Below are 16,735 nucleotides of genomic sequence, written 5' to 3'. Positions count from 1 at the left end.
GGATAGTACTTGGTGATTGGAATGGAAATTTATCGTGTGCCAGCGCCTTGAGAATTCGTATGCATTAAGCCTCATCAGGTGCAGTATCTATTGCTGTTGGCCGACACAATGCTTCACTTTTGCATTCTAATCATTGCTCTTATTTAAAGCTTTATTAATACAAATCCGACAGTTTTCACATATTCCCTTTCTCGCGGACTTTACAAAGCGTGCAGCTAAATGGATTTCTCTGTTATGGTAATATGGAAACTTAAAAGAGATTGCCTAGAATCATAACTCAGAAAAAAATAGGAAAAAAATTAAAAAGGTTTAATAATGAAAGAAAAAAATAATTAACTGTGGCAATTTTTTATCTTATATTTCTTCTGCTTTTAAGGGATAGACTGTAATAGGGTATACCAAGGGTTAAAAAGCTTTCACTCATGCCAACCAGACAACTTCCATTACCAACCTGATTACAAAAGTGAAACCCATGCATCTAACAAAGATGAGAAAGTATTGGTCTCCTGCCAGGGTAAAGAAGCTGGCCACTAGCTTTAATATTCCCGCATAGGTACACTGCCATGTTCAGTGGTTAGTCATTGAACTATAGCTTATTATTGGTTGATTCATCTACAAATAAAGTGAATCATTTTGAATATGGCAATTTTATAGAAACTGTTAATATATTATGAAGACATTTGTATTATATCAACAACCATAACATTTTAATTTTGTGATTAACAAAATTCACACCTGTTATGAACGTATGATTGCAAGTAAAGCTAACTTCCGAGTATTAAACATTTTTATTTATTTATTTTTTAATTAGCATATAACAAAACTGGGCTAAAATTAAATATGAGATGCTGATAGTTATTTTTAACATATTGTAGTGGATTAATATTGAGCCTAAATAAAATGGTAATTAGGAAAAATATCCAATAATAAATTTGCATAGAAACAGATAAAAAAAATTCTTTCTTATGGAGACCCTGTCACTAACTTAAAAAAATACAGCCAAAAGCACAGATCTATCTAAGTAAGTAGTTTATGCCTAACTGTAGCATGTACATATAGATTTATGATATATGTTATTGAAATAATGAATTAATAAATCTTGATGACAAGGCTGGGTGGCATGCTTCTGTAAGGACCCCTCAACTGTCCATGTTTGATGTTGGACCTGTCAGACATAATGTGGTTGATTTACTAACAGAGTAGAGCTTGTTCATGTTGCAAATCTAATTTTCAGTTGGCAATGGCGTTTTCACTTAGTGAATGTAAGGAAGCTGTGCTGACTTAAATTGTCTAATCACGTGCTAGCAAAATTCCTGTTTCTATTCTTTTTTTTATCTTTGCGCATTATTGGGTGTGCTTTTCCAAATACATTTTCACCATGTTCACTTCCAAAGAAAAATGGTTAATGTAAACAAAGCAACAATTTCAGTGCTCCAAAGTGGAATCACCCTATTGGCATTAGCACATCAAAAAATGTGAAATTGCAATTCATTTCCCTCTGTGAAGCTAAGCTTACTCTACTACAAGTCCAAATGTGTCCATTGGTGAGCTCATTAGACTGTGTTGGGGCCCTGAACAACTGCACAATAGATTAAAGATGGGTACACACTACAGTTTTTTTTTTTTCGTGCAACCCAGCCAGTTGTACGAAAAAAAAACTGACAGCTCCGGTCCGATCCGCTGTACTAATCATGCAAGGTTAGTCCAGAGATCTCCCTGGCTGAACTATTGTGTTCTGATAGGGGGACAGCCATTGGCTGAAAGCGCTGATTGAGAGTCGGTTGGCTGCTGGTTTTCCAGCATGCACTTTCGACAGAACGGTCATCTTCTGTCTGACAGACCGACATACACACAAGCAGAATGTCAGACATTTTTATTTTTAACCTGTAAATGTCTTGCGACATTCTGTCTGTGTTTTTGGGGCTTTATTCCTTTCAAAAGCAGCAAACTACTAAGCAATGCACTGTCTCTTTAAGATACTGCACACTGAAACAACCAGTGTGCAGCCCCTTTAAGATGATCCACCTTCTGAAAGTCTCTTTTCAGACAACTCGCTTTATCCAGCAGACACTACTGTAAAGCAATTGTCTGCTGGATACTCTGTATGCAGCTTAACAGTCTTTGCTTAAAGTGTCACTACAGCAAAATTGTTTTTTTTTTTTTTTTACTTTTGGATGGGATGGAGAGTGATTAGAACACCTGTCAGGTGTTTATTGGTGTCTGTGCCTCCGTTAGGGAGTTTCATCCTCTCTATTTGTCCTGTCTACCTTTATCAGCAAAAGTGAAAGTAAAAGAAAACCCCAAATTTTGGGTTGATATTGGAACAACATTTCCAATGAGGACACTGGTGACAATTTGGGAGTCCCTCGCTTTGGAGGGATTTCCTCTCACATCCTTTTGACTATAGGACAGGAAGTGACAGGAAATCTCCCCAATGGGACACAAATGGAAAAAACAAAACACTGGGAGGGGTTATAACTCTCCCTTACTCTATCCAAAAATGAAATAAAACATATTTAGCCTTTAGTGACACCTAAGATATGCAATACAATCTATCACAATCTATCACACTGTCTTCTGATAAGATGAACAGGTAGATGTATTTCAGCAGAGTAATGCAGTTCTAAAAAGTTAAGAGATAGGTACTGTAGCACAAGGAACTTTTTTGCAGAGACCAAGTGGCACTTGCAATGCAACACTCAACTCTTCTCAGTCCTCTTAGGCAGTCAGAAGAAACAGGTGCAAATTACTCCAGCCTCTCCACGCTGTCCTCTTGACATTGAACAACAATCTGACTCAAGAATGTACAGGATGTCTCCCTGAAGTCTCTCTCAGCTATCCTCATCCAGAGCTTATTTCACCAATCCCCCCTCCAGTTCTGGCTTGGATGACCCTATGCCAGTAATCTTTTCCTTTCAGAAAATAACTCACTTCCCCACAAACACAGCTCTGTGACAATCTTTTCTGAGTTTTCTCCAAAAGACAGTCTACAGAAACACATTTACCACAGCACCTAAACAAAATTCACACATTTCTGGTGATTGCTATGGGTAACTCCAGGCTTAGAATTCTGTAGGCTCTCACACTAGGTGCCAAAATGAAGCTCTCCTCCATAATGGTGCATAATGACCCTCCGATGGAGTGTGGCAGGCCAACATTTTCATTCCAGTCACTGGAAGTAGAAGGATCTTTAAGAACAGACTGCTGTTAATTGCTGTCCCAGTGGGAGCAGCCAGACAGATCTGTGATTTCTCTCCAATAAATCTGGCTCTTCACCCTATTAGAGCAAGGATACCTTAATCGGTGGGCGATTAATCCTTCTTATAATTTCAAGCCAGGCTTCTACCCAGCTCTTCTGCAACATTGTTTAGCAAGATGATTCTTTACAGATGCTCCTTCCAGGCAGATATCCTTTAGTCTGTCTGCCTCCAGATATACACTTCAGCAGAGCAGCTAGAATTTTGAGCTTCCAGCATATACCCCCGGCTGAGTCAAGGCCAAGATTGAAATCCTTTATACAGATATTCTCTCCAGGCAAAAGCCCGGGAGGTGAAAAACACTCTGGTAAAATGACCCAAATATTTATCATCTTCCTGAATCATACCTCAGAACAAAGACTCCAGGGATCAGTTGAGTCCGATACATATTCATAACTCAGTGATCGCTCTTCCCACTGTAATTACTGGAACCTCCTTCACAGTAGCAGGCAGAAGCAAACAACTCACTGGGCTTAGGGGAGACCCACAGAGCATAGAAAAAGTAAAAAAAAAATGCTCAGGTTGGGCTACAGCAAACACACTCAATTTACCTAGGGAAACAACAGCATAAGGCAGGGTCTGTACACTATGTAGGAATTTTTGCGGGAGTATATGATTTATGCAGATGCTTTACTTTTATTTGCACGACTATATGTCATAATGGTATAGCTGTAAAGGGTAACTCCACTTTTGTGGGGAAAAAAATATAAAATGAGGAAAAAATAATATAGCATATACAATTGCGACACAAGTCATATTGTAATTGAATGTTATTAAAAATGACCTTTCCTTTTCAATCTGCAGCTGCTGCAATTTTCTGTCAATGCAGTTTAATATGGCTACCTGGAGGTGTTCTGTACATAGAGTGTGTACTGACCACTCCTCAGAAACATAATTTCCTGCTTTGTGTGATTGGCTCACCAATTTTCCCAGAAGTCTGCCTAAGATACAAGTCAGATTTCAGGCATTATCTGCAACAAAAATGTAATTTTTGGTGAGATACTCCCTGTAGGAACACGTCTAAAGGGATGCAGGCCCAGCAGATTTCCTCGATAGTGCCCTGCAGGTGCACAGCTGAGAGATAATTATGAAACCACTCCCATTAGACCCACTTATCACCGAGGCACAGACGAACACACAGGGATTTTTTCAGAGCAACAAAAGGTAGGAATCTGCAACAAAGGTTGTTATAATCCTTGCAATGTACATAGATCACCCAGAGGGGAATGTTTTTTTCTCAACAAAAGTGGCGTTACACTTACATTTTTAAGGCAATATATACAACTTTGTACAGCATTATATACTGCACTATAGAATACTACTTTGGATTATGGATTATGATCTATTGATACAAGCATTATTTTATTTGATAATTTCATGCTGTGTTGATTTTTAAGTGTAAATCAAGCAAATTACTTTGTTATAGGTATTGTCAGTGTTTCCATATCATGTTTATAGTGTTCAAATTTTCACTGTGTTAGAGGAGTTTTGCAATTTCTCAGGTTGCCAGTAAAAAATGTGCTCCACCAGTATATTTTCCATGTTTTGTTAGTAAAACATGCTGCAGGAGGTTGGCAACCCTGACACAGATACTCTGGACTTTATGCTTTATGGCACATTCAAATGCCACCATACTTATACTGTACAGACACGGGCAATCTTTGATTTAATGCTTTATGGAATACTCAAGCACTAGACATATCCTGTGCAGACACTGCCAACAAATTGTCTTTAATTATATAGGATATTTTTTTGCATTCAAACTTTTCAATCAGTGGAGTGGCTATTTATACATTATGCATATGCAAAGACTTTATTGAGACGCACAAATGGATATTCAGTTACGGGTAAAGAGACAACGTAAAACTAGACACACAAGTTTAATGCTAAGAGGAATGTGATTAGATAGATAGATACCGTCAGATGTGCAATATGATATAGTTAATTTTTCTTTCAAATCAAATTTTATTAGGAAGGGTGCAGACAGTATAAACAGTACATCCTCATATAAAGATTAGCTAAATTAGCAAACATATAAAATGCAGACAAATTAAGCAAAAAACTATAAAAGGTACTAAATTGGTTGGTTACTAGTCCTTTGTTGTGTACTTTCATCCTTCCAGGAATGTTAAAATGATGGAATTTGGAGGAGTCTTTAAAAATTATACATGAGGTCCGTATGACTTAAAAACTTTCCATAGTGTCATAGTCTTGTGCCAGTAATTGTTTCATTCTTATAATATCATTAAGGGCTTCAACCCTTTTCAGCAAGGTGGGCACAACCTGTGATTTCCAATGTTTTGGGATAACTTTTCTGGCTTCGGCAAGGAAGAATCTTAGAGAAATGTTCTCACTGACAGTATGGAGCCTGGAGTTATGGAAAGTAGTGTAAGTTGTGGGAGGCTTCATATATCAAGAAAACATTTGTTATAAATAATGAGGCTTTTTTCCCAAAATGGTGTGGTGGAGGGGCAACTCCACCACATATGTTTGTAGATATCAGGGTCTCTGAGGCAGCATTATCAGGTGTGGGAAATGGATGGGAAAATCAACTGGAGTTGTGAGGAGCAGTAGTAGTAGCTGGTGAAAATGGTATACTTACCTTTTTTGAGCTTTACTGAAGATGGAAAAGGTATGAGTAAGAACAAGTGCTTTTTGGCAGTCTTCTGTTGATATAGATACCAGGCAATCGACATTCCTTTTGAAGTTGGAAAGAGGTGGGGCACATGCCTCATGATTCAGTAATAACTGATATAATAAAGAAAACATGCTGTCTTAAAGATGGTAAGTGGCCAATGTAAATGGTTTGTTGGGAGAAGTTTTTTTACAAGCATAGAAATTGTCTGTGGAAAAAACAGATACTGCTCTACTGGAACAACAGGATTGGAGATTGCTTGGTCATTTAATTGAGTCTGTTGTAAGAATATATTTTATTTAAGGTGAAAAAGTTCTGTTCTAGGTTCTGAATTCTGTGGCATGAAGGCCTTTAAGTAAATGTGGTTTATCCAAAAGGGTGGTTTAAGGTCACAGAATAGTGGCGAAATTATAGCTCTTAAACAATCCATACCAACCAGGACACTATAATGGCTAGTAATATGGAATCCCAATTTCAATTTGTGCCTGTTTAATCTGAGAGCTTTGGGGAGGCAAGGAGCATACGAAGCCAACTGTGACCAACTGTTTATGCGTCTGATTATGGAACCAGTTCAGGACTTGAAACAGTAGAGCTGTTTTGTGGTATCAAGTTAAATCTGTAAGTTCAGTTTAAACATGTTCTTTGCAACACATTAGGTTTGCAAATTTTATTCAGGGTTGATTGGTGTGCCACATAAATTTGTTAGTGACCTGTTGCAAATTCTGGAGAAATGTTCTGGGAAGAGAGATGGGTATTTTTTGAAACAGGTATAGCATTTTTGGCAGGACATCCATCTTGAGGACATTTATTCTGCTGAACCAAAAAGTTGTCAAACATAGTTACATTGTTACATAGTAGGAGAGGTTGCAAAAAGACACAAGTCCATCAAGTCCAACCTATGTGTCAGTATTATTATATGTCAGTATTACATTGTATGTCCCTGTATATTGTGGTCGTTCAGGTGCATATGTAATAGTTTTTTTAAACTATCGATGCTCCCCGCTGATACCACCCCCTGTGGAAGGGAATTCCACATCCTTGCCGCTCTTACAGTAAAGAACCCTCTACGTAGTTTAAGGTCAAACCTCTTTTCTTCTAATTTTAATGAGTGGCCACGTGTCTTATTAAACTCCCTTCCGCAAAAAAGTTTTATCCCTATTGTGGGGTCACCAATACGGTATTTGTAAACTGAAATCATATCCCCTCTCAAGCACCTCTTCTCCAGAGAGAATAAGTTCAGTGCTCGCAACTTTTCCTCATAACTAACATCCTCCAGACCCTTTATTAGTTTTGTTGCCCTTCTTTGTACTCGCTCCATTTCCAGTATATCCTTCCTGAAGACTGCTGCCCAGAACTGGACAGCATACTCTAGGTGCGCCCGGACCAGAGTCTTGTAGAGTGGGAAAATTATCGTTTTATCTCTGGAGTTGATCCCCTTTTTAATGCATGCCAATATTCTGTTTGTTTTGTTAGCAGCAGCTTGGCATTGCATGCCATTGCTGAGCTATCATCTACTAGAACCCCAGGTCCTTTTCCATCCTAGATTCCCCCAGAGGTTCTCCCCCCAGTGTATAGATTGCATTCATATTTTTGCCACCCAAATGCATTATTTTACGTTTTTCTACAATAAACCTCATTTGCCATGTAGTTGCCCACCCCTGTAATTTGTTCAGATCTTTTTGTAAGGTTTCCAAATTCCGCGGCAAAGTTATTGCCTTGCTTAGCTTAGTATCGTCCGCAAATACAGAGATTGAACTGTTTACCCCATCCTCCAGATCATTTATGAACAAATTAAATACGATTGGTCCCAGCACAGAACCCTGGGGGACCCCACTACCCACCCCTGACCATTCCGAGTACTCCCCATTTATCACTACTCTCTGAACTCGCTCTTGTAGCCAGTTTTCAATCCATGTACTCACCCTGTGGTCCATGCCAACGGACCTTATTTTGTAAAATAAACATTTATGGGGAACTGTGTCAAATGCTTTTGCAAAATCCAGATACACCACGTCTACGGGCCTTCCTTTTTTCTAGATGGCAAATGACCTCGTCATAGAAGGTTAAAAAATTGGTTTGGCAAGAACGATTTCTCATTAATCCATACTGATAATGATACAGTTCTCATTACTAAAATCGTGTATATAGTCCCTTATCATCCCCTCCAAGTGCTTGCATACTATTGATGTTAGGCTAACTGGTCTGTAATTCCCAGGGATGTATTTTGGGCCCTTTTTAAATATTGGTGCTGCATTGGCTTTTCTCCAATCAGCTGGTACCATTCCAGTCAGTAGACTGTCAGTAAAAATTAGGAACAATGGTCTGGCAATTACTTTACTGAGTTCCCTAAGTACCCTCGGGTGCAAGCCATCTGGTCCTGGTGATTTATTAATGTTAAGTTACCCAAGTCTAATTTTAATTCTGTCCTCGGTTAACCATGGAGGTGCTTCCTGTGATGTGTCATGAGGATAAACACTGCAGTTTTGGTTACTGAAGCCCCCGATTCCCTCGTAAAGACTGAGGAGAAGAATAAATTCAATACCTTCTCCATCTCCCCATCCTTTGTTACCAGATGTCCTTCTTCATTCTTTATGGGGCCAATATGGTCTGTTCTTCCTTTTTTACTGTTTACATATTTTTTTGCTTTTCTCTGCTATGTGTCTTTCGTGTTCTAGCTTAGCCACCCTAATTGCACCCTTACATTTCTTGTTGCATTCTTTATAAAGTCTGAATGCTGATGATGATCCCTCAACCTTGTATTTTTTGAAGGCCTTCTCCTTTCGCATTTTCACACTGGAGTTAAGCCATCCAGGACTTTTGTTCGCTCTTTTAAATTTATTACCCAATGGGATGCATTGGCTAATGCCCTTATTTAATATGCTCTTAAAGCAAACCTATCTCTCCTCCGTGTTCTTTGTTCCTAAGATTTTATCCCAATTTATGCCTTCCAGCAAGGTTCGTAGTTTAAGAAGTTGGCTCTTTTGAAATTCAGCATCTTTGTATTCCCCTCATGTTTCCTATTTGTGTGAATTATACTGAAGCCAATTGACCTGTGATCGCTGTTTCCTAAATTGCCCCATATTTCCACATCCATGATCAGGTCTGTATTGTTGGTAATCAGTAGATCCAGTAATTCTTTATTTCTAGTTGGTGCGTCTACCATCTGAACCATGAAATTGTCCTGCAGCACATTTAGCAACTGGCGAGCCTTAGACAAATGTGTGGTTCCCTCCGCCCAGTCTGTGTCTGGATAATTAAAATCCTCCATTATGATAACACTTCCCATCCTTACTGTTAATCCAAATTGTGATAGGAGATCCGTCTCCCCTTCTCCCTCAGGTTAGGGGGCATATAGCATACTCCCAGTATTATTTTCCCCTTAGCTTCATTCCTTTGGAGCTCTACCCATAAGGATTCCACCTCCTCCCTAGCTCCCTTAGTGATGTCATCTCTTACATTCACTTGTACATTATTCTTGATATATAGGCATACCCCTCCCCCCTTTTTTACCATCTCTATCTCTGCGATAAAGGGTATACCCTTGAATGGTTGCCAGACAATCATGAGAGCTGTTGAACCAGGTCTCTGAAATTCCCACAAAATCCAAATCCTCCTCATATAATAATATCTCTAGTTCACCCATCTTGTCCGCCAGGCTCCTGGCATTGATGAACATGCCACGTAGTTTAGACCGGTCGCATACTATCTTCTTATTGGCTGTTCTGAGATTGCAACTATGACTTGTTACTCTACTTACCTTGGGTTTATGTGCTTTAGTCAACCTACCACTTATGTCCCCAGTACTACCCTCTGGAATATGTTCCGCACTGACTATCTCTACCTCTGGACCCCCCTCCCATCGCCTAGTTTAAAAACCACTCTAACTTTTTGGCCATCTTTACTCCCAGCTGATCTGCACCCTCCTCATTTAGGTGCAGTCCATCCCTTCTATAGTACTGGTAACCGACTGAGAAGTCGGCCTAGTCCCCCAGGAACCCAAACCCCTCCTTACTACAACAGCTCCTCAGCCACTTGTTTACTTCCCTAATCTCCCTCTGCCTTTTTGTGTGGCTCTGGGTCAGCTGAGGGTATAGGATTCTGTATATGAAAGTTTTCTATCTATTTATTCTATGTAGCTCTCCTGTCACGTCCCTGGTTGGAGGCCGAAATGCGGAGAGGGCTCCCTCTGCGGCTGAGTGCAGTACACCCCTGAAGTTGGGTACAGAGGGTGTAGTGCCCAGAGAAGCACAGGTTGCCAGATGGATTCCGGAGAGAAGAGCTGATGGGCACCTGAAGGACACTGGGTAGTACAGAAAACAGCTGGGCTAAAGTCTATAAGAATCCTCGGTAATACTTGGCAAGGTTTGCACATGGAACAGTAGTGAAAGCCAGGCCAGGGGTCAAACACAGTAGATCCGGCAAGAGGAGGAGGCAAACCAGCAACTGCAGACACTAGCAGACTTCCTTATATAGGCCCATGTGACCTGCTGGTAGAGATACTGGGTCCTAGAGCCCTTCTCCTGCCAGATATGCTGGGTCCTAAAGTCCTTCTCCTGCCATAAGTGCTGGTAGAGATGCTGGGTCCTAGAGCCCTTCTCCTGCTGTTGGTGCCAGTTCTCCTACGGCCATTTTCCTGACAGTGCCCCCCCCCAAGGGGCAGCCTCCAGATGCCCCCAAGGGGTAATGCTTCGGGATGTCTGCTGTGAAAGTCCCGCACAAGTCTAGGAGCATGCACATTGTTTGCAGGCTCCCAGGAATTGTCTTCGGGAGGGTACCCCCTCCTTTTGATTAGATACTGGACTTGCCTACCCCTCCTCCGGCAATCCATAATGGCTTCAACCTCAAATTCTGTTTCCCCTTCTACCAAGACTGGAGGTGGAGGTGGCTCTTCTCTTCCAGGGAAGGGACTGGGTACAGCTGGTTTAAGCAGGGAGATGTGGAACACTGGATGGATCTTGTAAGTATTGGGTAGTGCCAGCGCGAAAGCCACTGGATTTATCTCTCTTTTGATTTCAAAGGGACTGATAAATTTGGGTTTAAGCTTCCGGGAGGGACATGAGAGCTTGAGGTTTAGTTAAGAAAGCCATACCTTGTCCCCAATCTTAAAGACAGGATTCCCTCTTCTTCTTTGATCATGGAACTTTTAATAGTCCTCTTGGGCTTTTCGCATGGCCTCCTGAAGCAACTTGTAGTTGGATTGAATGAACCTTAATTGATCCTGGACAGCGCGAGCAGATGTTTCAGGTATAGTATTTGGAAAGAAGGAGGGGTGGAATCCATAGTTCGCCCAGAAAGGGGACTGATTGATTGCTGCATGCAAAGAGTTATTATATGCATACTCAGTACAGGGAAGAAGGGAGATTCAGTCACCCTGCGAGCAAGTACAGAAACATCGAAGGTACTGTTCTAAGGTCTGGTTAGTCCTCTCTGTTTGACCATTGCTCTGAAGGTGGTAAGCTGAAGAAAGACACACTTCTATTGATAGAGACTTGCAGAGATCCCTCCAGAACTTAGAGGTGAACTGTACCCCTCTATCGGAGACAATACTATCCGGTAATCCATGTAATCTGACAATACCTTTAATGAACATGTTTGCTGTGTCCGAAGCGGAGGGTGTGCCAATCATCGGAAGGAAGTGTGCCATTTTGGAAAGGCGGTCTACCACCACCATGATGGTGGTGCCTCCCCCAGAGGGGGGCAGGTCTACTATAAAGTCCATGGATATTTCTTTCCAGGGTTGTTCAGGAATGGGTAATGGCCTCAAAAGTCCACATGGTTTGGCATTAGAACCCTTGTTGCGCTGGAAAATGGTGCAAGAGTTCACATACTTTCTGCAGTTCTGTCTTAGGCTGGCCCACCAAAATGAGCGCTGAACAAGTTCAGTGGTTCTTCGTATCCCAAAATGCCCGGCAAATTTATGGTCATGTGACATTTTTAGAACTTGGAGTCTGACTGGCTGGGGAACAAAAATTTTATCCTGGTGCCACAGAAGTCCATCTTGGTTTCTCAGTGAGGACACTTCTGATTCAGAGCACTGGGTTGAGGCTTGCTTGATTAAGGTCTTTAAGTCAGGTTGGATAAGCAAAAAATTCTGGGTGGATAGGATCCACCCAGAATTTTTTCAGGGGTGTCTGGAAACATTCAGGAGAGTGAATCTGCCTTCCCATTCTTGGAACCTGGCCGATATGTAAGATGCAATAGATTGAACCTGGAGAAGAACAGAGCCCAGCGAGCTTGTCGGGGTCTTAAACGTTTGGCTGTCCTGAGGTGATCCAGGTTCTTATGGTCTGTAAAAATCATAATGGGATGAGCGGCACCCTCCAATAAGTACCTCCATTCTTCTAAGGCAGATTTAATGGCCAGAAGTTCTCTATCCCCCACATCATAATTTCTCTCTGGTGTGCTCATTTTTTGAGAGAAAAAGGCTACGGGGTGAAGAAGAGCCTTAGGTCCCTGCCGTTGGGACAGGATTGCCCCTGTAGCTACTTCAGAGGCATCCACTTCCAACACATAAGGCAGGGTCGGATCTGGGTGCTGTAGGATTGGTGCTGAAGTGAACAGCTTCTTTAATTTGTCAAAGGCTGTCTGGGCTTCTGGAGACCACTTGAACCGGACCTTCTGGTGGGTCAACTGAGTGATGGGTGCTATGGTGGTGGAGAAATCCTTCACAAACCTCCTGTAGAAGTTGGAGAACCCCACGAAGCGCTGAACACCTTTCTTGTCCGAAGGAGCTGGCCAGTCTAGTATTGCTTCCACCTTCTTTGGGTCCATTGCAATTCCTTCTGTGGAGATGATGAGACCCAGGAATTGAATACATGTTTTTTTCAAAATCACATTTGTCTGCCTTGACATATAGTCCATGTTTTCTCAAGGTTGAGAGGACCTTTTTTTACGTGAATTCGATGAAGCTCCAAAGAGGCAGAAAAGATGAGGATATCATCGAGGTATACGATTACAAAGTAATCAAAGAATTCTCAAAAAATATTGTTCACTAGATGCTGGAACGTGGCTGGGGCGTTGAATAGCCCGAATGGCATCACAAGGTATTCGAAGTGGCCGAACCGCGTCCGAAGTGCTGTTTTCCACTCATCACCCTGGCGTATGCGGACAAGGTTATAAGCGCCCCTCAGATCCAATTTAGTGAAAATCCAGGCGGTTTGTAACCTTTGAAAGAGTTCAGGAACGAGAGGGAGTGGGTATCTGTTCTTTACAGTGATCTTATTGATTTCTCTGTAGTTTACACACGGCCGCAACGTGCCATCCTTCTTCTCCACAAAGAATATACCCGCCCCAGCAGGAGAAGAAGAGGGTCGGATAAACCCCTTTTCAAGTTTCTCGTGAATATATAAAAAACAAGAAAAAATACTGCGCTACCACTAAATTGATAAACCCCCCAAAAAGCAGCAGTTAAACAGTGAGATGTGCACCAAAATGACAAAAGAAAAAGAAATAACCGCGCTAAAATATATATGAATAAGATATGTGAAATATTCTTATATCGATGTCCCAAAAACCGCTATTTGCTGTTTTTAATCTACTTATTTTTCTACCTTTTTTTATTAAACTGTCCTGCCAGTAATACACTATGGTCAGTTTCTTTTCATTCACATGCCTGTGAGAGGAGAGTTTGGGGTCCTTGCTACATCCTCTTAGCCACGTTGTATGCAGTCAAGTCACACCAGCTGGATTTTCTCATACCAGGACGGAACATAAGCTGGTTTTTGCTTGCCTTGTGGTAAGCGCAATATTTGTGTGGTGGTGGATCACTGAGTGTGGTGTCTCTTTCATCTTTACCACCAAGTCTGGTTGTGTCCATTCATGGGCTTCTTTCTGGGACTGATTCTGGTCAATTATCATATATAAAGATTTCCATCTACCACATATGGACATCACCTTTTGATTCACAGTTATATGTATGGACTTATATATATTTTTCTGATTATCGCAATGTTTCACATACATGCATGAATTTTCTAACAGAGGTTTTTGGGACATCGATATAAGAATATTTCACATATCTTATTCATATATATTTTAGCGCGGTTATTTCTTTTTCTTTTCTCGTGAATATATACTCGTAGGGTCTCAAGCTCGTATTCAGATAGGGGGAAGATTCGTCCAAACGGGATCTCGGCCCCCAGGAGCAGTTCAATAGGACTGTCATAAGGCCGGTGAGGTGGGAGGACATCTGCCTTTTTCTTGTAGAAAATGTCTATAAACTCATTCATGATAAGCTGGAGGAACAAGCTGGAGATTACTGAGAGCAGGTTGCACCGCCAGACAGCTAACAGGCTTACTGGAGCTGGGAGTAAAGCCATGCTGCAGGCAATATGCTGAAGAAAGAGAGATTTCATTCTTGGCCCAGTTGATTTGCGGGTTATGTGCCTGCAGCTATGGAATTCCCAGGATGATGGGAAACATGGGTGAACATAGGACGTCAAAGCAGACAAATTCTTGATGGCCGGTATCTGTAGTAGTGAAGATGGGCATGGTTTCCTGGGTGACAAGTCCAGAACTGGGCTGGGAACCATCGGCCAAAAGAACCTCAAGTCTTTGCTTTTTTTCACAGAGGTTCACACCAAGTTTTTTAGCCAGAGATAAGTCCATAAAACAACTACATGCCCCGGAATCAATGATTACTTGTAGCTGGATCTCCCTTTTTGCCACTTGTAAGGAGATGGGAAGAACAAGGTAAGAATGGCAGGATCCAGAGACTTGGAGATATATGGATCTTGGTGGGTAGACCTTACTGAGTCTTATGGGGCAGCTGCGTAAAAAATGTCTGGCCCCTCCGCAGTACAGGCAGAGATCGGCCTGCTGGCGGCGTTGTCTCTCCTCAAGAGTAAGGGAGGAACGGGCCAGGCCAACTTACTTTGGTTCCTTTTCTGGGATTGCAGGGCAAACAGACGTGGGTGCAACAGCAGGGGAAAACTTGGGTAGCATCCGTGTAGGCTGGAAGGATTGAGCACGTTCCAACCACCGCTCCCGCAGGTGCCTGTCAAGCTGAATGGCTAGGTGAATAAGTCCATCAAGAGTGTCGGGAATAGCAACTCGAGCCAGTTCATCCTTAAGGATCTCAGACAGTCCTTGGCGGTACTGGAACCTGAGTGCTGCCTCATTCCAGCTCGTGTCGGAGGACCATCTGCGGAAATCCACCGTATAATCTTCCACTGGGTGTTTTCCTTGCCGTAGGCAGATTCAGCGGAGGCCGCACGCTGGGGATCATCGTACAACAGAGTAATGGCCTCAAAGAAAGTGTCCATAGTATTCAAAGCAGAGTCTTTTTGTTCCAGCAGGTTATGAGCCCAGGCTTGGGGTTCCTCAGATAATAAAGAAATGGTAAATATACTTTCACAAACTCAGAAGCAAAAGTTCTAGGTTGCAGGGCCAGGTACAGTAGGCAGGCATTCTTGAAGGCCCTGAACTTTTTCCGGTCACCGGAGAATCATTCGGGTGGAGGTACCCGTGGTTCAGGAGGAGGCAAGGACACTGGAGCCGTGTTAGAGGAGGAAGAACTGGAGTCCACCAAGGCTGGAGCAACAGGCAAATGCTGCAGCCGATCCTCCAACCGGAAGTAGCCATCCTGGAGCTTCTGAACGGCTTGCGTTAGGGTGGTAACTTGTTGACACATCATCTTGAGTGGGGTAAGCACCTCCGTTGGCCTCGGTCATGGCTGGTTTGTACTGTCATGTACCTGGTTAGAGGCTGAAATGCCGAGAGGGCTCCCCTTGCGGCTGAGTGCAGTACATCCCTGAAGTTGGGTACAGAGGGTGTAGTGCCCAGAGAAGCACAGGTTGCCAGATGGATTCCGGTGAGAAGAGCTGATGGGCACCTGAAGGACACTGGGTAGTACAGGAAACAGCTGGGCTTAAGTCTATAAGAATCCTCGGTAATACTTGGCAAGGTGTGCACATGGAACAGTAGTGAAAGCCAGGCCAGGGATCAAACACAGTAGATCCGGCAAGAGGAGGAGGCAGGTTGCAGAAACGGGGACAAGCCAAAGGTCTGGTATCAGGAAGCAGGCAGGAACAGGTAACTGTAGCAAAGTCCATTATACAAGCCGGGATCAGGTACAGGAGAAGACAAGTCGGTAAAGAAAGCCAGGGGGTCAAACCAGGAGAGCAGATCGGACAGGTCAGGAACAAGCCGGGTCACAACAGGAATCCAAACAGTAATTTGCACAGAGGCTCAGGAACACAGGAAGACTGACAAACCAGCAACTGCAGACACTAGCAGACATCCTTATATAGGCCCATGTGACCTGCTGGTAGAGATACTGGGTCCTAGAACCCTTCTCCTGCCAGATATGCTGGGTCCTAAAGTCCTTCTCCTGCCATAAGTGCTGGTAGAGATGCTGGGTCCTAGAGCCCTTCTCCTGCTGTTGGTGCCAGTTCTCTTACGGCCATTTCCCTGACATCTCCTTTGGGAGAGGGGGTTATGGGAAATGCCCCTCCCCAAACAGGATATTGGCTAAATCTGTAGGCAAGGCCACCTGCCCTGGGGGCGCTTTGAGGGCAGCGGCGCCCATATAAAATATGGCTGCAGGCGCTGCCGCCGTTCCGAAGCTAGCCAGGCTCGGGAAAGCCCATACACGCTGGGCCATTTTCAGGCAGGCGGGTGCATTTGCAATGACGTAATGTTGCCGGGCAACGCCACTTTTAAATGTAAGACAGCAGTGGCACTCATTTCAGTGAGGTCTCGGTGGTGGCGTGCAGCTCTCATCATGGCCAGGAAAGACCAGACCCCTCTGCAGTCTCTGACCACCTCCTGTTATTACTCTCCTGTACCATGTCCGTACAGCCTCTGACATCTTCTGTACCATGTCCACAGGCTCTGACATCTC

Source organism: Aquarana catesbeiana, linkage group LG05 (assembly GCF_042186555.1).
Source record: "Aquarana catesbeiana isolate 2022-GZ linkage group LG05, ASM4218655v1, whole genome shotgun sequence".
Lineage (NCBI taxonomy): Eukaryota > Metazoa > Chordata > Amphibia > Anura > Ranidae > Aquarana > Aquarana catesbeiana.
The sequence above is the reverse complement of the archived record's forward strand: the minus strand, read 5'-3'. Positions refer to the sequence as shown.